We start from the raw sequence: 26,011 nt of genomic DNA, 5'->3' as shown, positions 1-26,011 counted from the left end.
ATGAAAAACAAAACGATGCAATGGGACCTGTGTCAGTAACTGTACACTTAATCAACTCACGGTTAAGAAACAGATGAGTTAAGTTAAATGTTATCCTGCCTCAAGGTTGAGTAACCTCAGAGCTGTTTGTATTTCATAATTAGAGCATCCTTTCATGTGTTGTGTTCTTTTTCCCCTTACTTCATCCAGGGCTTTAGTTTTAGCTTTACATTTTACAGTTTTGCTTAATTTGCTCAATGCATAACCTACTTAATTAATTGCATAATAACCACTCAGTCACCTTTTGCACAGAAGTATACAAAGTCAGTAGTGTCATGAGAGTTCCATGCTTACTTGTAAAGTCCATATTGTGCTTCATGCAGCTTATTGGTTACTCGGGTATTTGGAGATCTGCATACTGATGAATTTAAAGTAACTGTCTTATCTAGCATCACAGGGTTGTGTGGTTGGGTGATTGGCTAGGGAAAACTCTTAACTAGCTGCACTGGCTTTTGATCGATTTGATTGATGAAGTGAGCATTTTATTGATGAACAAAGATATCATTCTGTTATCACCAAAAATGACTCCTGTGCATATTTGTGAGCTGTCAAACAAGGTCTAGTAGTCAGAATGGTAATACTTTTTGATGGAATATAGTTGCAGTTCAGGATTTTCGCCTCAAAAACTGCAAATAAATTAAATTACATGTCACTTAAAGTGCAGGTTCATGTCTAGATCTGATATGTAATCCCTTTACTTCAAAACACTCCCTTCAAAGCATGAAACAGAGACCGCACCTGCCTCTAAAACTGCAGTGAACTAAGAAAGTCTGGAAGTGATAACATAATTCAAACAGCTTTAAAACTGCATTGGGTGGGCTATGTTAGTGCTTTCTGTAATGTGTGTAGCAGAAGTCCATAAGTGCAGTTTCAATGTATGCACGTACATTCATTTATGGTCAATATCCTAAAAACCTTAGCCTTTGGAACTCACAAATAAGAACGAATAGTAAAGGAATTCTGAAAACAGGAAAATAACCATGAAGTAGATATTACTTGGTAATTGTGGTGCATAAGCCTATGACTTTCCTCCAGGATTAAGGCTCTGTGCTGCTAATGAGTTGCGTTCTGTACCCAAGCTACAAGGTTTGACTTCTTCCACTTTCATCTGTCTACTGAGTGATTTTTTTTAAACACTTTTATTGAATTATAGAAACCAAATCCCAGCAGCCAGCAGAGATGAATCTTGCATAAAACTTTTATTGAATTATCACTTTATTTACATTTATATAAAAGTAATCAAACTGTATTAACAAGCTCACATTTACAAACATTATACTTCACATATACTGCTATATATCATATAAGCTAAGCATCATTACATAAATTATTCAAGTCCTGCCTTTTTTTAATAAGAAACCTCTTTATTAAACCATCACTTATGACACAGGCAATCATACGTTTATATAAATAAAAACAAACCACACCAACACAATCCTAGTTGCAAGCATTTTACATCACAAACCATACTGACACACTCCTGTTGCAAACATTATACATTACTTATAAGCTATCCAATAATTTTCAGTAAAATATTACATAGCTCATTAAAGTCCTGCTTTCTTTTAAACCTCATTACTCCCCTGCTGTATGTATCATTTCCAGAATTCCCATTTTCCTGTATAGTTTGCTCCTACTCCTTTTCTAAAGATCTCAATTCCAGTTGTTTTATCTCTGTTACTATATTCACTACTTATAGTATAGCTGGTTTAGATTTTGATTTCCATTTTCTACTGCTTACTTTTTTTGTTTTAGGAGAGTCTAGTTGGCATAATGGTTAAGATCTCTGCCTCCCATGCACAAGGTACATGGTTCAATCCTAACCTCTGACTAGTGCCTGTTGGAGTTTGCATGTACTCCCTGGGTCTCTGTGGGGTTTCTCTCACCTTATAAAAAAAAAAAACATGCTGAGTTTTTCCATCTAAAAAACTCACCAATGAATGGAGCACAGACTCTACATGGTTCCCCCAGGAGGGAAATACTTTGGGCATCTATTGTGTTGGGCAGAATCCTCAAGACAGGAGAACACAGATCACAGATTGTGTGCCATGGCAGGGCTAGCCACTTGATGGTGTAAAATATGTCTCTAGCTGATTTGGCCATGTTGACTAATGTCGCCAAAAGGGGCATGGGTAGTTACCTAGTGGGTTGAGGACCAAGCCTACTCTGAGCTATGCCAGGGACCCATGCTAATGGTGGGAGGGGTGTATTTGCCCCTACTGACCAGTGTGTGCCTGCCATAAAGCCCAGCAGCTCTGGGTCAATAAGCTACTGGCTGGTTGGTCGGTGTCAGGTTGCCCAGCCTTAATTACCTGGGATAGCTCCGTTGAGCAAAAGCTTGACATAAAACCAATCAACCTGCCAAACATGAACCAAGACTTTCTACACTTAATGTAAGTTCACTGACAGGATGCAGCTTGGAAGTGGATAACATGATGATACAGAGGAGGCTGTACATTCTATGTGGTTAAGAGACAAGATGGAATAGCAGTACAGCAAAGCCACTTGGCTTGGGATCTGGAATCTACTACTTAGGAGGGTGATGGGCTAGAAATGGTGTGGGAATTGTGGTAAGAGAGAGGCTTCAGAAGGCAGTGAGGGATATCATCAGAATTAATGACAGACTCTGTGGCAATCAGACACCAGTGCAATGATAGGACAGTATTCATAATCTCAGCCTGTGCTTCACAGGAGGGTTGTGATAGTGAGGAAAAAAGTGCATTCAGACAGCAGTTGCAGGACCTTCTAGATAAAGCAGGACAACATGAATTGGTGTTGATAATGGGTGACTTGAATGCACATATCGGGACAGACAGAACAGGATATGAGGACTGCCTGGGTCCACAAGGATGGGGCAGCAGGCATAAAGAAAGAGAAGCCATTCCAGACTTCTGTCTGTCAAATGGCTTGTTAGTAGCCAACACATGGTTCAGAAAGAGAGACAGTCACAAGATCACATACAAGAGTAGCCAACATTCAGCTCAGATAGACTTCCTCCTTGTAAGGAAAAGGCATTGGGGTAGAATCCATGGCTGCAAAGTCATCCCCAGTGAAAAAGTTGGCCCACAGCATAAACCACTAGTTGCCGCAATCAGCTGGAAGCAGTGGTCTGAGAAGGCTCTAAGGTCAACAAAGACCAGGCTGAAGACCTGGAAGTTGACTGGAGAGAAAGTACAACAGTTCAAGGAATTACTCGGGGCTCTAGCACAACAAGAAGAGGAAGAAATAGGTGGAGTTAAAGAATGGCAGCACCTCAAAACAGCATGTGTTAGGACTACAGAACAGATATGTGGCCGAGTCAGGTAAGGAAATAAGGTACATAAAGAAAGCTGGTGGTGGAATGCGTAAGTCCAGGAAGTGAGCAAATGAAAGAAGGAGTGCAGGAAAAAATGGGAGATAGAAAAAACTGACCAGGCTAGAAAGAAATGCTGGTTGGCTAACAAAGAAGCTAAGAAAGGAATTACAATAGCAAGGAATAGGAAATCAGAGGCACTTTACCAACTTCTGGAAAGTGACTCAGTAAGTGTTATAAAGAAACTATATCAGGTTGCAAAGCAAAGATAAAAAAGATAGTCAGACACCCTTCATAAGGGATGCCAGCAAAAACCTGTTCATTAGTCCACAGGACATCAAAGGCCAATAAAGGCAGATGGAAGGAATATTTCCAGCAACTCCTGAATGAAGAAAACCCCACAGAAGCTGTACTGCCCCAGAAATAGCCTACAATAAGAGAAGAATAGGAGCCCACCCTAGAAGAAGTAAGAATAGCACTACAAAAATGAAGTGAGGGAAGGCACCAGGCTCAGATGAGGTCACAGCAGTTATAGGTTCATAGGTTCATACTAGGCTATTTGCCCGAGGGCATTTAGAAGCCTAGCCCATCTTTTTGTGGCTTACGCCACCCCTTTAGTATGGGAACTATACCCATTATTTTGCTGTGCCTCTGTCGAGCAGTGACACTGAGGTAATCCCTGGGGTATAGGTTCATAGGTTATGAAAAAGATGCTGGGTGAGATAGGGAAAAAATGGCTCCTGAGGGTACTCATAGTAGTGTGGAGAGAAAAGCATATCCCAGATGACCAGAGAATAAGCATACTCATGCCAGTGTACAAGAACAAAGGGGACATCCACAACTGTGGGTAGTACAGAGGCATCAAACTCCCATCACATTGCATGAAAGTTCTGGAGATGGTTATTGATAAACAGATACGCAGAGTAGTAGAATGTAAGATGGGAGATGAGCAGTTTGGATTCAGATCAGGCTGTAGCACAACTGACCTGATGTTTTCAGTGAGACAGATAGTTGAGAAGAATCTAGAGATGAAGAAAGAGTCTAACTGGGCTTTCCTAGACTTGGAGAAAGCAAATGACAAGGTCCCAAGAAAGCTGATCTGGGCAGCAGTGTGTAGGCATGAAGTCACAGAAACATTGATAGAATTAGTGCAGAATATGTACAAGTACCCAACGGCTCAAGTACAAACAGTGTTCAGCCTCACAGAGGGGTTCCCAGTGGGAGTGGGTGTACACCAGTGTTCAGCTCTGAGCCCACTGCTGTTCATACTGATGATGGGCTACATTAGCAAACATACTGGAGGTGACAGATCAACAAAGTTACTGTATGCAGATAATGTGCCATTACAGGCAGACTCTGAGTGAGAATTTCAGCAAAGGATAGGGGAATGGAATGTAAAGCTGAAAGCAAATGGGATACAACTAAGCACAGATAAGACAGTGGTAATGGCAGCAAATTAGGCAAATTAGAAGAAGCTAAGAATTGAGATAGAAGGGAAGATAGTGGAACAAGTAAATAGCTTCAAGTATATGGGAGGGGTGATTGAGGAAAAGGGAAGTCTGAATGAAGAGGTCAAAGCTAGGATCAGATGGGCTGAAGCCAACTGCCATAGAGTCTCAGGTATAGTCTGTGACAGAACAATGACAAAGAAGCTGAAAAGTGAGGTGTACAAGACAGTGGTGTGACCAGTACTGCTGTATGGTACAGAAACCTGGGCAGCAAAGACAGAGCAGGTGAAGAAGCTACAGTTGATGGAAATGAAGTGCCTAAGAAGGGTGGTAGGATGCATATTGTGGGACAGATGATGAAATGACTACATAAGAGCAGAAGCCAAAGTAGCTCCAATTTCAGAAAATATCAAAGAGAACAGATTATGGTGGTTTAGGCACATGTGTAGAAAAGCAGAAGACAATCTGATGAGGAAGATTTGGGACAGACAGGAAGAAGGTAAGAGGAAGCAAGGACATCCAGCAAAGAGGTGGATGGATTGTGTGAAAGAAGATCTGCGACAGTCAGGCATGAGTGTTGAAGAAGGCATGAGTGTGGCACTGAATCGAGAGAGATGGTGACAGTTAACATGATACCCCAACCCCATGTAGAAAATGGGAAAAAGGGGGCTGATGATGATGATAATGCATTTTTGACAGCAACCATAATTAGACACAGCAAGGCCTTACCATGTTTAGGCAATTCCAATTCTGTATCATAGCTCAGAGAACTCACCTCCCTCATCACACCAATCTGCCCACCCAGCATCTCTGATAGAAAAATCTCTCAGGAAATCCTTAAAGTCCACCAACCCGCACTCCCCATCACAGCTCCAATATTTGCTGTCTACCTAAGGAAAAATTCTCTGGAGTTTACCTGGGGTATAACAATTTCTATGAAAACATTTCCAAACAAGAATCCTAACTCTTCTAGATTTTGTTGCATATTTGGGAAACATACATATATCTTTCCATTGTTTCTTTATGAATTGCTTATCCACTTTCTATTCCCAATCCTTTCTAACCTCCTCTGATTGATTCTTACAGTTATCATGCAATATTTTATAGGCTCCACTAATTATTCCTTTTATTAATGAAAGCTTCTGTTCTAGATTCTACTAAAAACTCCACCAGTGCTGGTCTTTTATTTAGGACTCCCCTATTTCTTTCTCTTTGCCTATACTGTGATATCAATCCTTGACAGGGAAGGCAATCTCTAACCTGCAGTCCAAATAAATTCTTGGCATCTTCCCATTCTATTATCTTTCCATCTGTAGTTATTTTCTCCCAATACCTTCATTCCTTTGCCAGTTTTTTCCAATAAATTCCAGCCCCCTCTTGTCTATTGTCTATATCCCTAGTTGCATTCATCCCTATCAGAAGAATCTCCTTTCTCCATTCCCATTTTGGATTAGTTTTTGGGATACTTTCTGCTACTTTATGTATATGATATTCTGTATGATTATTGTTATTCTCCTTAAAGGCCTGCATCCAAAATCCCAGTCTGTCTTTGTTTTTGTGCTTCCCCCTTGTTTCATCATTATCTCTTTCCACTTTGAATTATAGTTTTCTGTTTGTGCTATGTATAGGTGCCTTAACCGTGTAGCTCTAAAATACCCCTTCAAATTGGATAATCCCAATCTGCCTTCTTCTACTGGAAGAATCAGCTTATCCCACTTGACTCTTGCCATCTTCCCCTCCAAGATAAAGTCCTTCAGGTCTTCATTAATTGCTATTCACAACTTCTCCTTTAGTTGATAAAAATATGCCTGACCTGTGTATAAGACTAAATGGACTAAAAACATTTTAACTACCTGCATCTTGCTGTTCATATCCATAAAGCAAAGCTTCCATTTTCTCAGTTTTTGTATTATCTTTTGTTTAGTCTTTTCCGACATATCCTTCACTGCCACACCAGAATCATTTTTAATCCATACTCTTACATACTTCATTTTATCGTGCCCCCATAAATATGGATGTCGCTGAACCAATTCATGTGTGGGTACATAATTTACCACTATTGCCTTTGTTTAGCTTCATTAATTTTGTATCCCAGAAAGATATGAAACTGTCTCAAAAATTTCCACAACACTGTAATGTCTCTTTCTGCTTTTGTCAGGTATAAAAATAATATGTAAACAGACCCAGCTTTTCTTGACTACCATACCGATTGTATCCTTGAATTTCTGAGTCCCTTTTTTGCCAATGGTTCTAAATATAATGCAAATACCACAGGGGAAAGATGACACCCCTGCCTGGTTCCTCTGCTCCAAGTAGAAATCATCAGAGAGGATCCAACCCACTTTAATTTTCACCTCCAGTACCCCATATATCCTCCTAATCAACATAATTTTTTCAGGAAATGCAAATGCTTCTACTGTCTTGCTGATAAAGTCTCAGCTTACTCTGTCAAATCCTTTCTGTGGATCAAGACCCACCAGCAGCAATGATATTTTCTTACATTCTGCTTCCCTCTGGATCATCAGTGTTCTATTAATGTTGTCAAATGTTTGCCTCCCCTCCACAAAACCACATTGATCCATAGCCATCAATGTTGGCATTATTTTTGCCATTCTTTTAGCCATTATAGACATGAACACTTTATAATCATGGTTTAGTGCTGCAATAGGCCTGTATGAAGCTGGGTCTGATGGATCTTTGCCATCTTTAGGTATTACAGCTACCACTGGTTTCTTCCAGGATGTTGGCACTTATCCTCCTCTTAAAATACTGTTAAACAAAGCCTTTCAGATCTTTATCACCTTTTCCCTTCTAGCTTCCAAACTTTCACAGGAGTAACATCTATTCCTGGGGACTTTACTGTAGATTGGTTATACATCACAATTTTTATCTCATTTTCTCCTATCCTAACTGTTAGTAATTCAGCCTCATCTACCTCTAACCTTGGCATATTTAATACTTCCATAAACATTTCTATTTGTATCTTTTCTTGATTTCCATATTTCTCTGCTTTATACAGGCTTTCATAGAAATTCGAAAATATTTCTAACACCTCTGCAGGGTCTCTTGTTACCTTTTTTTGTTATAGACTCCCTAAGCTTGGCAACAGCCCTTTCTACTTCTTTTGCCTGGATCATTGTACTAAAAGTTTTTGTGCTCTAGTGTTATTGAACAAATAATAGTTCTGTTTTATTTAGTATATTCACTGTCTTTTCTAAACTGTTGCTAGCATGATTATTAGCTTGAATAAAAAGCTGTAAGAATGATATGAAATATAAAGGGTTAATTTGAATTGTATAAAATGCTAATACATTAGGAAGTAGTAACTGTGCTGGCAAACACATATAGCTTAATTAGATACTGGCATCCATGTAAAGGAGTATGTTATTGAGAAACAAAGTCTGTAAAAATAGCTGCACAGATGGCAGCTGGAAGGACATCAATGAAGTAAAGAGATGTAACATCAAGCAAGATAAATTTGGAACATCAAGTTTCAGATAGTGCTGGAACACCACATTTCAGATAATGCAAGACTGAGTTTCCTTGGACCACGGAACTTGAACAAGAATCAAGGACAAATCATAAATTAGAAGAACAAAGAAAAGTGTTATACGAAAGAAGATTGTAATACATCAGACTGAGAAAAAATATCAGACTTTTGGCATAAATATGAATTTGTATAAACAAGTTTTGGGAATTTGCCATAGAGAGCTGACAGCATCTGTATTGCATGCTTGTAGATCCAAAAGAAAATTTAACAGTAAGGTCATACTAACTGAAGCAATTTGTCTCAGTGTATTTGTTGTACTTAGTACAATACAGTATTAAAGTAGTTGGTCATACTAAAAGTTCATAAACTGTGGCATGCTTGCAAGCAAATGTAAGTAACAGCAAGAAACCAACAGAAGACGTGGTGTATAATTTTTCAATGGCAAGCCACAGTTGATGGACCAAATTGTTTCTTCTTGTGACAACTACAGCTTCTTTTTAATTTTATTCAGTTAGTACGTCCAGGTGCAGTGCAAACATTTGCCTCCTTCTTATGCACAGTATCCAGTAGCAGAACAATGCATCTCTGCAAGTTCCACAGATCCTGTACATTCACACAGCTGAATCTGCCAACTGTGTTTAACCACCTTTTGGGAGAATCAACGAGGGACTTTTCACGCTTTCTCGATGGAAGACTTGATCACCTTCCACACAGAAACTGCTAATTCTCTTTTTGTTTCTCATTCTACAGCATGGATGCCATAAACAAAAGAACTGTGAAATGTAACACTACCTTTCATATAGACAGCAATAATAGTCCAGCACATGTATGGTCAGAATTTTTAGATTGGTATAAACATAACTGCAGCACATGTAGTACTTTACTAGGTAAAGTTGATGTCAATGCTTTATGTAAATGCATTATGTTTGACTGGTATCTTAAATAGCAACATCACTGGTATGACAGTAAGCATTTATTGTGCAAGCTATGTGAAATTGCTTTCTGTGTGCAATGTCATAAAAGTAATGGTAAACAACCAGAAGCATTATGTCCTGTCACCACATGTAAAATGTTAATTTCAGAGTTACCATATCAGTCAGGTCAGTTATTTACAAAATCTTCTGTACATATTGCTAGACAAAAGTGGCATAAAACCACTGCACATTACAAAACAGATAAAAACAGAGATGAGGTTCATGGTGAACTGACAAAAAAGATTTAATAAACTTGTAAGACACAGTCAGAGTGAGTTCAAAAAGTTCAGACAACATATGCAAACACTTTTTCAGAAGTGCATAAGAGCTTTAAAATCAGCAGAACAGAATACTGGCAAATATAACCTGGTTAGTAAAGAGTTAAAGCAACAGCAGTTAACTACGCTGATAGAAAATAATTTATGATGTACTATTCTACCTTTAGAAAATGGGTAAGGTACACAGCACAAACTTTCATTCAGTTAAAGCAAGGAACTTAAATGGTGATTTTCAAACCATTTCAAATAACAAAACAGTTCTAGGGCATAAAAATCAAATGAGAGTAGTTAAATGCAGTAAAGACATGATGTCACAAGACTGATATGCATGTATTTTCTTTTCACCTAAAGTGCAGCAACATGCAGACAACAGCAAATGTAAATCATGTAAATATGTTTATTTTGAGCATGTGTTAGTTAAGTCAATATCTCTTTTGTTTCTTGCAATATTTTGTATAATAGCATCAAAAATAGCAGAGACTCCAGCAAAAACAGTATTCAAAAGCAACATTATGCATAGTTAGGCAAATTACAAATGTTTATTATAATTTTAAGAGGTCTAATATCAAATTGCAGGTATATTAACAAATGACTGAAGGTACAAGTAAGTGCTAAAGGAGTTAATGGTTAAGCATCTGGAATGCGCACAAAGAAAAAAAAGTCAGTAATGTGAACTCAAATCTTTACAGGCTGGAATGGGTAGTTACAAGAAATGTTGCATAAAATAAAATACTAATGGTACTGAAATTTATAAGGTCAAGAAAACAAGACTGGTCACCAGGCCAAATGGCGTACATTTTTCGAAAACATTATTGTTAAGTATTCACGTACAGCATTAAGCAAAAAGCACAAAAGTCTACAAGAATCCTGTTTGGTAATTGCAATAAGACATCACAATTGTGTGTACATGTCATTAATAATCTGTTTGCAAGTAAATACTACACTGAGTACAGTCAGTACATGGGCTATAGTATGCAGTTAAAATAAATTATGCAGGTCCCTTTACAAAAAGGGAGGGTATGAATAGCTACTAGTAACAGTAAACATCTTTTCAAAATGGGTAAAAGCAATTCCTACTACAACTTTGACAGTATAAGCAACAGCAAAAGCTTTATAAAAATATTTTGTTTTTTAAAAATGGCCAAAAAAATGAGCAAATGTGTAAGACCAAAGTGTCACAGTCTAGGTAACAGACAAAGGACAAGCATACATTCAATTCTCACAGCATAAAGCAAATAAACAATACTACAATAAAATAATGCATACTACAGGGGGTAGGGCATACTTTTTGTTTTACACTAACTGTGTAGACAGTACTGCAAAATAGACTAAAATAAAGTTACAAAGTGTTAATACCAAAAACACATTTTAATGTTTCAAGTAATGTAATTAGCAGGCTTCAGTTTAATGCTAAGTTTCAAACTGGACTGAGTGTACATTACAGCCATGTATATACAAATGCAAAAACAATCTATACAAGCAAGTGTATTCTGTATAGTATATAGTAAATGGTTTATCTATGTAAATAGACAATTTTGCATTCAAGTGTTAAACTGTTCACAAAAATTGTTTTTCAATTCATAACTTGCTGTATCAAAAGAAAACTACAGGTTTTGTTTCCCAATGTGTTTCTAGTTAATAGCAATATAATTTGACTAAAAAGTACATATAATACAGACAATTTTGTATTTAAAAAAAAACGGAGGGAATTTATACAGTGATAGATATGTTTAAAATGTATAAATGCATGTGCACATCTATTTGCTAGTTAGATGCATATACACATCTGTTGCTATAATATATGTAGTATAATATAGTTAGTTAAATACATGCATTTTTGTTTGCTAGTATACATATATTCTGATACAGCTTGAGACAAGCTGAATGTTCAGTGTCTGGAACATGCTTCGAGGACTATAGATAAAAATGCAGCTGCGAGACAAGGCACGCATCATTCAACACAGACATCTGCATTTCATTTGCATCATTCTGAACATCAAAACAGAGGGAATTACAATATTTCATGAATAAAACTTAAATAGGAAAATGTTACACAAAATAGAACACAAGATAATTTCAGTTGTAAAAAGCATACAGCATGTACCTTTGGGAGGATAACATTTAACACAAATATAACAGCATGGTAAGCTAAACAAGTTCAGGCATACATACTGACATAAACATTTCAATAAACAGCTCTATCTCTATTAGATGCTGTACATTACCTCAAAAATTTAACAGTTCTGACAAGGAAACACATCATGCAAAAATTTCACAGTGTATAGACAATAACACAAAAATAAGAATAAACTCAACAGGAGAAGAAAATGGTTTGGTTTCTACCAATACTCTGTTTATTTGTATAAACAACACAGTAATACAAAAAAGGACCATTGGTTAAAATACTTACCATTTTGGGTAACAGGCCAATACTTCATATAGATCAAATGGTAAAAATATCATTCACTTGTACTATGATAGGACAGCAATACCAAAAAAACAATATTGCACTTCAATATTACATTTCCAAGTTTTTAAAGATACCAAATGCAGATTTAAAAGAGCTTGGTACAATTTAGTATGGAAAATATTGCCTTCAAATTTCAAACTGTTTGTTAAAGTGGCACCACAGTTTGTATGTGTGGTTTCAAATAACCCAGTGTCAATAGTAAAAGACAAAAACAAAAGCTAACACTGCCCATAACTGGTGGAAAATATTCACACGATGGTCATCTAGGACAAATTGCTAAACTGGTTAATACATCCTGTGTTGATAGTTTCAGGGGTCATAACAATGACAGCTTGAAATTGCTTTATATGCTGCAGGTTAAAAAGAGTTGCAATAACTCAACAAGTCATAAATAGCAATGCTAAAGAAACAAATGCAGGTTTTTTAACTGAAGTTTAGTCAATTTCTCAAAAAAATACAAGAAGGGGAACTGAAAGAATAATAGTATTCTGTTCTACTTAATATATTCACTGTCTTTTGAAAACTGTTGCTAGCATGATTATTAGCTTGAATAAAAAGCTGTAAGAATGATATGAAATATAAAGGGTTAATTTAGAATAGTATAAAATGTTGAAAAATTAGGAAGTAGTAAGTGTGCTGGCAAACAAATATAACTTAATTAGATATTGGCACCCATGTAAAGGAGTATGTTATCGAGAAACAAAGTCTGTAAAAATAGCTGCACAGATGGCACCACCGAAAAAATAAAACAATCATGACACATCACGAACAACAAAAAAAAGTGTTATACAAAAGAAGATTGTAATACATCAATTTCCACCCTATTTTAGCAGTTTTAAGTGGAATATAAATACATGTAAATATAATCCTATTCCATTGCCAGTAGCCCCTTAGCACGTAACAAAATCCTATATTTATTTTTTTTATTCTTTCTCTCTATCACTATTGCTACTCTTTCTTGCAAATATAGTATTTTTCTTTTTTTCCTTTCTCCCAGGTATTCCACTGAATAACCACCCTGAAAAGCTTTCTTTATCAAATTCATATGTTCACTTCTTTCCAAGTGTGTCTCCTGTAACACAACTATTTGCACTCTGTATTATTTTTTTTATTTCTGTACACTTTTTTTTTATTTTTTTTCTTGAGACTACTGACCATTTTCAGAGACTATAGAACTCATCCCTGCATTAAACGTTACTATTCCTGCCTTTTATGTATAACATCATGTTTTTGTTAAACGTCTAGTTCCAGCTTCTGTTTTGCACGCTCACACTGTTTGGCAGGTTGAACTTTTATACAACTGTTTCTTTTCATATCCATTTGAGCCTATGTCACATCTTACAAAACTTTTAGTTTTATTGAAAGCCCTCAAACAAAACAAAAAAAACCCCACCAATACCTCCCCTAAAACCTAATGTAAATACTAGCACACAAACCTATGTACATTTTAAAATATTGAAGTTTTATCCTCCTAATAGGAAAAAAATGTCCCAAACTTACAACCATACTTACAAACTTGAGTTAACCTAAAAGAAAAGTTATCCCTGCTAAGACACATGTTGCAGCCTGTGCTTCTATTAAGTCCTAACTGGTTTTGTCTTATCTTTATAGCTCTCCCAGCTGAGAAAACCCCTGCATTCTTTCAGAGATCATTATATCCTAGCCAGTTTCTCTTTTCTTTTTTCCTCGGCAAATCACTCTCCACTAGACTGTAACCAATTTCTCTTTATCAGATTGTCTCAATACAGACATAAGAACCAGACAGTCAATACATTCCTACATACATTTGCTAGAAAAAGCATCATAATATCCAATATTCTTTTTCCGTTACTAAATCAATCTAAGGTCCTTAATCCAGTCATTCCCCCATGCAAAAATGAGAAAAAGCACATTATTTTTTCTTTTGTCATGCTCTTTTAGCCATGTTGTTTTACACTGGGAGAAAGCAAAAAAAAAAAAAAAAAAAAAAAACAGTAGCACTTTGTTTACAATCTCCATTCACTTAAAATAACCAAGACAACTTTACTTTATAGCATGCTAAGAAAACCCATATACCACAAAAATGATACTAAGAAGGAAAACAATCTTTACTTACAGTTAACTTTCTCCTCTCTTCCTCTCCCCAATCCATTTTTCTGAACATTAATGACATGAAGTAGGAGGGTGTATACTTTACAGTCCCCCACAAGTCCAACAGATTCTGAAAAAATCCAATATTTCCAGATTTTTCTGTTCTGTTATATTTTACAAATATAATTGTTGCATTGTAATCCCACATTAAATTACTGGTTTTATTACTGTTCATCTCCATCTCCCAAATCCTGTATCTGCTTCATTTACAATGTACTGTCGATTATTCTAGTCAACTTTCATGCTCCCTTCCTTCTGTCCAACATTTTCAGTGGAAACATTGGAACAGGTTTCACAGGTACAGCCTCTCTATGGTCTTTATTACCAGAAGAACAGAAAGCGGAATCTTCTCTTTCACAGCTTACTTTTTGTTAGACAAATGTTTGTACTTCCTCATTAGCATGTACTAAATCAAAAAATGATTTTGTCCCTCCAGAGAAGAATACCTTGAGGACATCTGAGTACAGCAGTTTGAATATCATACCTGTGTCTCAGCATTCCCTGAATAGTGGAATAAATTTACTCCACTTCTGCTTAGTGTACAATGAGTAATCATTCTCCACAAATACTCTGTTGTCTCCCACTTTTAGTACTTTGTCCTGCTGTCACAGTTTTGTCAGAATCAAGTCCTTCTGCTGGTAGGATTGCATCTTTACTATTAAAGGTCTAGATTGCTTTCTCATAGCCAGGTTTGGAGCATACACACAATGTGCCCTTTCAGCTAACAACTCTTGCTGTGGAATATCAGTCCAGCTGCTTAGTTGTGCTTTCATAAATTTAATTCAGTCTGTTCCTTTCAGCTTCTCTGGTATATATGAGAATCTCAGGTTTTCCCTAAGCACTCTGTCCTCTAATTCAATTATTTTTTGAAACATCTCTTCCTGAGCAGTCTCATATTCAGCCAGCCTTTTCTTCATTTCAGCCTCTGATTTTTGTAGCTTTATCACCTCTTCAGAAAATATGTTTAAAGCTTCCATTTTTACAGCCTTTTGTTGTTTGTGTTGATATAATCCATCAGTGTTTTGTTTATTTTAACCAGGTCTGTATGCAGTCGTCTATATCTTCCCGTAAGTTACTGGAAGTCATGTCTGAAGGTTGCTTTACTTTTGCTGAACAGCTGCAGAACGTTCCCCAGTCAGTGTTTCTTCCTCACTTTTTGTAGCTGATTTTTTCCAGGTCCTCTTCCTCACTTTTTTGTAGCTGAGTTTTTTTCCAGGTCCTCTGTATTTCTTTTTTCCTGGCATCCAGGCATTATACTTACTAATCAGTTACTGAAATTTACCCATAAACACAAAGGTCTACTGGCATTCTCTGCTGAGTTTCTGTTTCCCACTGGAAGAGCAAGAATTAAGTTGTTACTCAGTGTGCATTCATCTTGGAAGTCCTGTCTACTGTGTGATTTTGAGCAAGTCAGTTAACCAGACAGCACTCTCTTGTCATTCCTGAAATTAGACACTGCTGTTCAGTTTGCTTACCAAGTTAACAAATGTGAAAATAAAATAAAATGAAAACTCTGTACCCATGAACTACCACATAGGCAGCAATCTACTTAACACCAAATGCATGATAAGAGACCTTGGGACCCAGGTGGACAGTAGTCTCTCCTTTGATAGTCACATTGCCACAGTAGTCAGGAAGTCCTTCTACGTGGCACACCTCATCATAAAAGGGTTCTCATCCAGGAAAAAAGAGGTAATTGCAACCCTCTACTCATCACTCATTAGACCCATTATAGAGTACAACGCCCCTTTTGGAATGTACCTCACAAGACATCTGCAGCAGCTGGAAAGGCCACAGAAGTACCTCACAAAGAGGATTACTGGACTCAAACAAATGCCCTACACTGACTGCCTCAAAAAACTCCAGCTTTACTCCGTAGCATATCACCTACTCAGATGTGATCTTTGCCTAACATATAAAGCTATGTCAAACCCAGAGCTGTTGGACATGCTACACCTAAAGAAATCCCAATCCCTCCGAACTACATGCTCTAGGGACCTAAACCTTGTCACCACAATAAACAGGACATGCTGGAGGGATAGATTCCTATCCTAGAGACTTCCCATACTCTGGAACAGGCTACTCATCTATGTCAAGCAAAGTTCTTCATTAGCACTCTTCAAGAAAAATCTTGATGAGTGGCTGGGAAATAGGAAATACACCCCGGGGATCACTTCTGTGTCTCTGCTCATCAGTGGCACAGGAAAATAACTTTCTTGGGTGGCGTAAGCCCAGGAACCTTGTTGGCTAGGCTTGCGTAGGCCCTTGGGCTGATAGCCTAGTACCTACCTATGAACCTATGAACCTATGAAATAAAAAGATCCTATAATCAGATTATGGAGTAAAGACTACTGAGATGAACATTAAGGTCCATTATTCTATAACAGATTCCCTCTAATGAGACTGGTAAATGGGTTGCTATGTTTCTTTACACTCCAACAAAAGCAGATCTTCATTTAATTAATAAAGTGGGAGTGTCATTACAGTGGGGAACATGTAAACCACTCAGTAGTAATACACACACACCATGGTAGCGGAATCAGAATACAGCTCCATATGTTACCATCCCTTACTTTTTGAACCAACAATGTGCTGGGTGTTGAGTCATTTACTTTACATACTTGTAGGATGACCATTCTAATTTCTGCACCATAGTCTAACCACAGGTAGCTAGAGAAAGATGAACCAGATATAGCACTGCCATGAAGGCAATATCTTTACATTCCTTAATGCTATCTTCCATCAATGGTTAAGCAGTCTTTGTCAAAACCCTTGAACGTCTCTGGAGTGTATTTTTTTTTTAAATACTTAATTTACATTATGATGTGTTGCTTTCTCCTATAAAAATCATGTAAACAGTGTTGTAACACACCTGGGAAAGTCTAATTTTAGAGAGGTTGACATAATGTAATGTTTGCACTGTGATGGAAGTAGGATGGAAATAAACAAAAGAAAGTGAAGAAAGAAAGAAAGAAAGAAAGAAAGAAAGAAAGAAAGAAAAATAGTTTTAGCCACTGTAATGTCCAGTATGTTTATTTATATTTTTTATTTAATTTGTTTACCAACTCTAGTAAACTGATCACAACAGACCATTTGTAAGCACAGCCTATGCAAAACAATATAAGTTATGCTATGTGAGCTCTTCATTCAAAGTGCACTATCTTTTAGAGTGGATGGTACATGGTTCATAACCTGAAAGCTGTTACATACAGCAAGGAGATGAGGAGTGAAGGCAGATATGCTTGGTGCAAGAACACTCCAGGAGAATTTATGAATGGTGTTATTATGATCAGCTGAATCTGTACTGGGTGACTATCTGTCACTCAGGTCATACAGAGCCTTGGAACACTGCACTGTGGGGGTGGTCTATATCAGTGCTATCTGTAATGTACTTAGCAGCAGTCCACATGTGCAGATATGATATGTGCAGACTGTGGGGGGGGGGGGGGATATGTCAGTGCTTTCTGGAATGCATTTAGCAGTAGTCCACATGTGCAGATATGATGTGTGCACACTGGGGGGGGGGGATATTTCAGTGCTTTCTGTAATGTACTTATTTATTTGTTTGGTTATTTTTTTATTTATTTTTATTTGCAGTTTGTTAATCAGAAAAGTCCATTGGGCCAAAGTGAGCCCTTTTTCAATGGAGGCCCAGGGAGAGAAACTCCATGTGAATACAATATACATACAGTCAAAATACATATACATATAGCCAAAATATAGTTACCTACAGTGAAAATGCAAGTATAAAACAATATTATGAGACATAGGATTAAAAAAATTGATAAAGGCTAAATGAAATATAGGGTCATTAGAGCTGATAATTTTTTTGTGTACAATTCTGTGTAATAATAGATGCAAATGTGTAATAGTTTAGTCTATATACAGGAGGTGGGAGGGAAGGAAAAAAACAAAGTATGAAGAGAAGGGGAGGATAGGTAGGTTAGTGTTTGGTTGGGTTCAGATAGGTATGTATGGTGGAAGTAGAGGTGGAGGTGGAGGCAGAGGTACAGTTTAGAGCTTAGAAAGGGTGAGAACAGGAGAATTCCCAATTGGAAGAGAGACAAGAATGAAGTAAGGTTTTGAAGGTAGTGGGGTTCTGGGAGGTATGAATATGGGGAGAGAGCGAATTCCATTGCATGCGAGGGAGAATGACAGAAGGAGTTGACCAGGAGATGAGGAGTGAAGGCAGATATGCTTGGTGCAAGAACACTCCAGGAGAATTTATGAATGGTGTTATTATGATCAGCTGAATCTGTACTGGGTGACTATCTGTCACTCAGGTCATACAGAGCCTTGGAACACTGCACTGTGGAGGTGGTCTATATCAGTGCTATCTGTAATGTACTTAGCAGTAGTTCACATGTGCAGATATGATATGTGCAGACTGTGTGGGGGGGGGGATATGTCACTGCTTTCTGGAATGCGTTTAGCAGTAGTCCACATGTGCATATATGATGTGTGCACACTGTGGGGGGGGGGTATGTCAGTGCTTTCTGTAATGCATTTAGCAGTAGTCCACATGTGCAGATATGATGTGTGCACACTGTGGGGGGGGGGGGGATATGTCAGTGCTTTCTGTAATGTACTTATTTATTTGTTTGGTTATTTTTTTATTTATTTTTATTTGCAGTTTGTTAATCAGAAAAGTCCATTGGGCCAAAGTGAGCCCTTTTTCAATGGAGGCCCAGGGAGAGAAACTCCATGTGAATACAATATACATACAGTCAAAATACATATACATATAGCCAAAATATAGTTACCTACAGTGAAAATGCAAGTATAAAACAATATTATGAGACATAGGATTAAAAAAATTGATAAAGGCTAAATGAAATATAGGGTCATTAGAGCTGATAATTTTTTGTGTACAATTCTGTGTAATAATAGATGCAAATTTGTAATAGTTTAGTCTATATACAGGAGGTAGGAGGGAAGGAAAAAACAAAGTATGAAGAGAAGGGGAGGATAGGTAGGTTAGTGTTTGGTTGGGTTCAGATAGGTATGTATGGTGGAAGTAGAGGTGGATGTGGAGGCAGAGGTACCGTTTAGAGCTTAGAAAGGGTGGGAACAGGAGAATTCCCAATTGGAAGAGAGACAAGAATGAAGTAAGGTTTTGAAGGTAGTGGGGTTCTGGGAGGTATGAATATGGGGAGAGAGTGAATACCATTGCATGCGAGGGAGAATGACAGAAGGAGTTGACCAGGAGTACGGAGGGGCTTGTATACTTTAAGTAGGTTTTGATTGTTAGACCTAAGAGAGCAGTCAGGGAGATGCATGGTGAAGGTAGAAGAGAGGGGAGACAGTCTGAGGGCTTAAAGATGAGTTTATGGGCAGTAGAAAGTTGGATATAAAATAGATAATTGGGGAGCTCAAGCCATTTTAAGGAGTGTAGTGAGTTGCAGTGATGAGAGGAGAATTTAGAGCCTGTAGCAAACTTTGCAATTTTGTTATAGCAGGCTGCTAGTTTAGATTTGAGGGTGGCTTGGAGATTGGTAAGGATGGGGGCACCATACATGAGGGAGGGGAGAAGATAAGTAGTGGAGAGAGTGAGTTTAGTAGAAGGGGTGAGAAAGCAATTGTGGCAGTAAAGCATATCAAGTTTTTGGTAGGTTTTCTTTATAGTAGTTTGAAGATGAATATTGAATTTAAGCTGTTCATCAGTAATAATAGTGAGGAGCTTGGCATGGAATGCTACTTCAATAGGTGTCCTATTTTGGCTTGTAATTAAGAAGGTGTTACTGTCTATTTTGGACTTTTTGGTCGAGGTGAAAATCATAAGTTTGGATTTGGAGGCATGATGGTTGTTGAACATCCAGGCCTCAGTGTTGGTGAAGGCTGCCTGAGTAGCTTGCAGGAGTGTAGAGAGAGATTTAGCTGAGCAGATAATTGTGGAACTGTCGGCATATTGGATGAGTTTGGTATTAGTGAAGTAATTTATGGAGATGTTGAAGAGTAAAGGGCCCAGTATTGAGCCTTGTGGGAGACCTGTGAGAGTGTCCAAGAAAGAGGAGGTACATTTATTCCATTTGACGGTCTGTTGTCTGTTTGAGAGGTAACTGTTAAACCAGTTTATGGTTGCCTGAGGGAGATTGAGGTTTGAGAGTTTAGAAAGAAGTAAGCTGTGAGAGATAGTATACAAAGCCTTGGATAAGTCTAGGAACAGGGATGATACGGTGTTACTGGAGTCACGTTCATGGTTGATAATGTCAAGAAAAGATAGGAGAGCAGTGGTGGTGCTATGGCGGGTCTGAAGCCATGCTGTGTTGGGGTGAGGAGGTGATTGTCGAGAAGATATGGTAGGAGTTGGTGGTGGATACATTTTAAAAGAATTTTTGAGATGGGGAGAGGATGGCTATGGGGAGAAAATTAGAGATATCAGAATTATTGCCGCTTTTATCTAAGGGAATGATGAAGGATTTTTTCCAGAGAAGAGGCACGTAGGATTCTTGGATAGAGTGGATTATTAAGATGCAGATGAGGAGAGCAATATCATCAGCAGCTAATTTGAGAAAGTTGAAAAAGAAATATTGATATTAAAGACCTTTATTCAGTCATACCTCATACAATTGGTTTGGAGTGGTTTACAGATTTCTTATATGAAAAACATATCTCACACTTCCAGACCTTGGTCTTTTCACAACTAATGGAAATTGTCCTTAAAAACAATTTCATTTTGTTTAACAAAGAAATTTACTTACAACAAGAAGGGGTGGCTATGGGGTCTGCATGTGGTGGTTTATATGCAAATATTGTAGTTAGGCAATGGGAGAAGAAATTTCTTATTTCTTCATGTTATTTTGAGCACATCAAATTTTACACCAGGTTTTTGGATGATATGTTTGTTCTGTGGGATGGACCTGTTAATGCTATTGATGACTTTATAAATTATATTGGAACCACCACAGAATTTCTAAAGTTCACCTATACCAGAGACCTTGACAAAATTTCCTTTTTAGACGTCTTTCTGGAAAAGGATTATGAAAATAAGAGGTTTGTTTAAAAAATCTTTATGTAAAGCACGTATTCGAACTCACTACTGCATTTTTCTAGCACACACCCAGTCACACAAAAGAAAGCAATAGTTAAGGGATAGTTCGTGTGTGCAGCCCGTCTGGTATCTGGTATTGATGAATTTTTAGATGAATGTGACAACTTGAAAAATATGTTTCAAAAAAGAGGCTATCCTTGTAAGTTCATTAGTGATATAATGATTGAGGTGGTTAACAAGAGAGAGCGTGGGTTTTATGTACCTTTACTTTCTTGTAGTATGACTGACAGTGGGCCTTTCGCCAGTAATCAAGAAACTTACAGTGTTGCAAGTAAGAATGATTTTAAGACTTCTTTCATCACTGTATTCACTCAAGACAGTTACATAGTAAGAAACATCTTAACAAAAAAATGGTCTATTTTGAGACATGACAAGAACATCAGACCACTAATAGGACCGCAACCTATTACAGTATATAGGAAAGGCAAGAATATGAAAAGCATATTTGAGAGCAGTAACTCTTACCCAAACCACAGGTCAGGTTCTATGAACAAATGTGGCAGATGTAACTATTGCAGTTACATTAAAGAAGGCAATATTTTTGACATTAATAATATTGAAATCAGAATCAATCAGAAATACAACTGTAATTTGGAGAAAGTGATTTGCTGTGCCATGTGTACCACCTGTTCTTGCTTTTACATAGGTACGACTGATAGAAAGTTAAAAAATCGCATATACGAACACCTATATGACATAAGGAATAAAAAAGAAACAAATTCTCTTCGCAAACATGTTTTGGAGTATAAGGACCATAAGTTCCATTTTTTTATTATAGACAATATCAGTACCAACATGAGGGGTGGTGCATGGTCACTATTACTTAAGAAAAGAGAATTATACTGGCAATTATGTCTGAATGCCGGGAACTGGCCAAGCCTGAATGAGCATATTTCAGTTAGCCCAATTTTAAAACTAAAGGCACTAGAAAGATAAAATGTGTGTGTGTATATATATGTACATATATATATATATATATATATATATATATATATATATATATATCTCCATTATGCATTTTAACATTTTAACATTTTAATATCACATGTTCAGTATTTGTTAAATGTATTTATTTCTCTTAACATTTTCTACTATATCTAGTTTTTAGTATTTAATCACACATATTTATTGTTTTAACACATTCAACATATTTAAATATTTATTGTAAATTTTCATTTTTATGAAGCAGTGTTTATATATAGTGTGTTTTTAGGGTGGTGTGTTCCATGAACTTTTTCAGTGTGTATAGTTTGTCTGCTTTTTAAATTCAGTGACTGTAAATATTGTGCTTTTAATGACATAATTGATTAGTTTATAACTGGGTGGAACTTCCTGTTTGGACTGTATAAGAAGGAAGTAACTATGTGGGGTAAATTGTCTGATGAAGACTAGATCTTTCTGGATGAAAGTGCTCATCCTTGGATTTTTTGTCTGAAGTTAATAAAGTGGATTCTGCATTCTACAACTGTGTGGTGATTTGCAGCCTGCAATACTTTGAGTGGGTTCAATTCAGCTACTTCTTCTGGCTTTTGTGTTTATCTGCTTTAATTTGAGAAAGTCTGAGGGTAAGTTATCTGGGACATTGGAACAAAGTTTTAGTTTATAAAGATTTCTTATGGTATTGACAGGGATAGGTTTAAAGGAGAAGGGAGGGAGGGGTGTGATATTGATGGTGGAAGGCAGGGAGTCTAGGGGGTGGTAGGAGAGGGTGGAGAGTTTTTGGGGAATGATGTGGTTAGTTTGTCAATTCAGACTATGAAGAAGGAGTTACATTTTGAAGCTATGAAATGGTCTGGGGCATTGGGGTCTGGGCAAGGGTTATATTTTCTTCCAGGATTAAGGAGGGTGGAGACACTGCTCCAAAATTTTTGTGGTTGTTTTATAGCTTAGAGTAGTACATTTTATGGTCAGAGGCTATATGTTTTTTTACTAAGTTGCAAAGCCATTTATATTCATTAAGGGAGTCTGTTGTTTTTAGTTTATGGTGGAGTTTCCATGATTTGTCCCAGGTGTGCATGAGATTTATGGTATCATTAGAGAGCCATGGGGCTGTTTTAGATTTGACTCTTTTAGTCCTGGGAGGGGCACAGCTGCTGTATAAATTTATAAAGGATGAGTTGAAGTAAGAGACGGCATCATCAAGAGTAAGAGTTTTCAGAGGGTTCCAGTTCATTTGTTTTAAATCGTCAGAGAAGGATTTGGAGTTGACATTTGTGAGTGTATGGGATGAGATGTAGTTATGTTGCAAGTGAAATGGAGAAGGAGAGCGAAGTGCAAATGCAGGTAAGTGATTACTAAGGGAGTCAGGAAGGGTCCTAGTGTGAGAGATATTATTGCGATGGGAAACTAGTATCCATTCAAGTATAGATCCAGTATTGTTATTTTTAATGGTCTGGTGGGAGAGGTGATTAGTTGAGAGAAACCATAAAGGTTAATATTGTGGGAGTTAGAGGTGGAGTGGATGGAGGACCAGTTGATATTAATGTCACCCAGGATTATTGTTTCATTACTAACATTAGAAGAGAACCAGGAAAGAATATCTTCTAGAATAGGGATAGTGTTGCCTGGTGCAATATAAAGGGCAGCAATACATATGTTTTTATGCCTATTAATTTTTAGGAGGGCAATTATTAATTCAGCTGTGGCAAATTGAGGTATGGGCTTGGTGTAGGGAGTAACGGATAGGGTGGAGGTGAAGAGTAAGGCTACTTCACCTCCTTTCTTGTGAGTTTTGTCATTCCAGAAGATTTTATAGGTGGGGGTAATTTCAGAGTCATTGAGATGTGGCTTAAGCCAAGTTTCTGAGACAGTTAGGATATTGGGGTGGTTATGGAGAAACCAGGCATGGAAGTCTGGTATTTTCTTACATACTAATGCTTTGGGCATTAATGGTGGCAAAGAGAAGAGACTTGTAGGGAGGGGATAGAAGGATTGTGGGGGTTGTTGTTTTTGTTTAGAGGGGCAGGAGGACCAGGATTGGGGTGGATGTCACCTCAGAGAAGAATGCAGATTAGTTCAATAAGGGAGGGTAGAATTTCATTTGGGTCTTTGGAGTTGGGGGGAGAGGAGAAATAGGGAGAAGGGGAGAATTGGGAGAAAGTAATTTTAAAGATGGAGAGAATCTTTCTGCTTAGGAGGAGAAAGTGGTTGGTTTGGTAGAGGTAGGGGAGATGTAGTTTGAATAGTGGAACTCTGTTTTGGGAAAGGTAGAGGTGGTATGGTATGGGGTGAGTAGGCAAGGGTTGGACGATAGGTGAGGTGGAGGAGAAGACAGAGAGATGCTAAAAGTGACTCATGAATATAAGTTGTATGGCCATTGTTTGTATGGTAGTGAGGTAAGATAGGTAGGCTAGGATAAGTGATTTGGAAGGCTGCATTATTGGATGAAAGTAGAGAGGAGATATAGTGATTTGAAGGGAGGGGTTGAAGGATTAGAGAGAGAGTCAGAGGGGGAGTGGTGTGGTGTGATTGGGCAGAGATATGGTAGGAGTGGCTATATGGCTATAAATGTAGAGATAGTTGGGTGAGTGGGAAATGGGGGCAGGGAGGGGAGTGGAGTGAGCCCAAAGGGAGGATGGAGTGGGAAGAGACAAGGAGGCAAAAATTAGTTTTAAGAAAAACAATCAGTGAGAAAAATGGAGGCCAAGACACAGAATAGAAGTTGTAACCAGCTGTAAGGGTAAGTTAAGAGAAAAACCATGCGTGGACTCAAAAGGTTAACAACTAGCAGAGCCAATAGTTAATTCTAGGGGCATAGTAACCAAGCAGCAACAGGACAGTGAATAGAGCTAATAGGGATGGGATAGTAAGCAACAGCCTTATTTTGCTGCCTGAGAAGGAGTTAACTGAGTACAACTCAACAGCTGGGGAGGAGATGTATGGGGGGAACCAGTCTGCTTAGGTCTGCCAATGTGCATGTCGCTGAGAGAGGCTAGTACAGTTTAAACCTTTAGAAAGAGTTGTTTCTATGAATGTACATGCCAACAGAGTAGAGGGTTTTGTCAACAGGTGTCTTTCCTTTGGGAAAACCTTGAGAGATGAACACAGGTGTGGGGGCGCAGCCACTGTTAAAAAAGGAGCCATGCAATCTGTAAAGAAAATGACACCTTTGTTAATATAGAAGGTAGATGCCAAAAGGGAAACATCAGTTGGAAAATAATCAAGGAGAGAGATGAAGGGTATAGGGGGAGTTTATAGGGAGGCAAGGAGGAGGTTAATATGGAGTAGCCTAGAGGGAAGTAAGGGAGTATGTTGTACAGATACAAAACAAGTTCATCTACAGCTTTAACTATGGAGGATATGAATGTATAACAATGCCAGCAGTATCACAAATAAAGGTAGCACATATAGGATTTTTTAAAGCATAAACAGTATACAATGAGCTTTTATACTTCTACAAACATGTGACCATGCTGATATAATGACTAAAATGTATCTATGCTTTGTCTAACATGGTAGCACTGCTGTATATATTAATGTTTAGTATTGATAACACTGGTGCTATAATGTACACCCTAGGCCTGCCTGACGATATTTGCCCCTCGTGTGATTTAGCCGTAGTCCACATGTGCAGATATGATGTGTGCACACTGTAGGGGAAGGACTCTGTCAGTGCTATCTGTAACGCATTTAACAGTAGTCCACATGTGCAGATATGATGTGTGCACATCACTCATCTATGATGCTCATTTCTCCATAATTCAAAACAACAAGGCACTTGTATACTCCACTTTGCTTTGCTTGCCTTTTGTTGAATTGCATGACATGCAGTTGGAGCTGAAGTTGGACACTACATTATCCTTTCCAGAAGATGTTTGTACTCTACAGTTTCCTAAACCC

At 37.7% G+C, this 26,011-nt stretch overlaps 1 protein-coding gene across 1 annotated transcript in view; it reads right to left on the bottom strand.

Annotated features, from left to right (window-relative positions):
* Positions 1–26,011, bottom strand: part of LOC122790532 — a 340,990-nt gene that overhangs the window by 137,682 nt on the left and 177,297 nt on the right. The gene's annotated exons all lie outside the window — the stretch shown is intronic.

This window comes from Protopterus annectens, chromosome 16.part0, assembly GCF_019279795.1.
Source record: "Protopterus annectens isolate FY-2018-M chromosome 16.part0, PAN1.0, whole genome shotgun sequence".
Classification (NCBI taxonomy): Eukaryota; Metazoa; Chordata; order Ceratodontiformes; family Protopteridae; genus Protopterus; species Protopterus annectens.
Note: the sequence above shows the minus strand (reverse complement) of the source record. Positions and strands in the feature narration are given on the sequence as shown.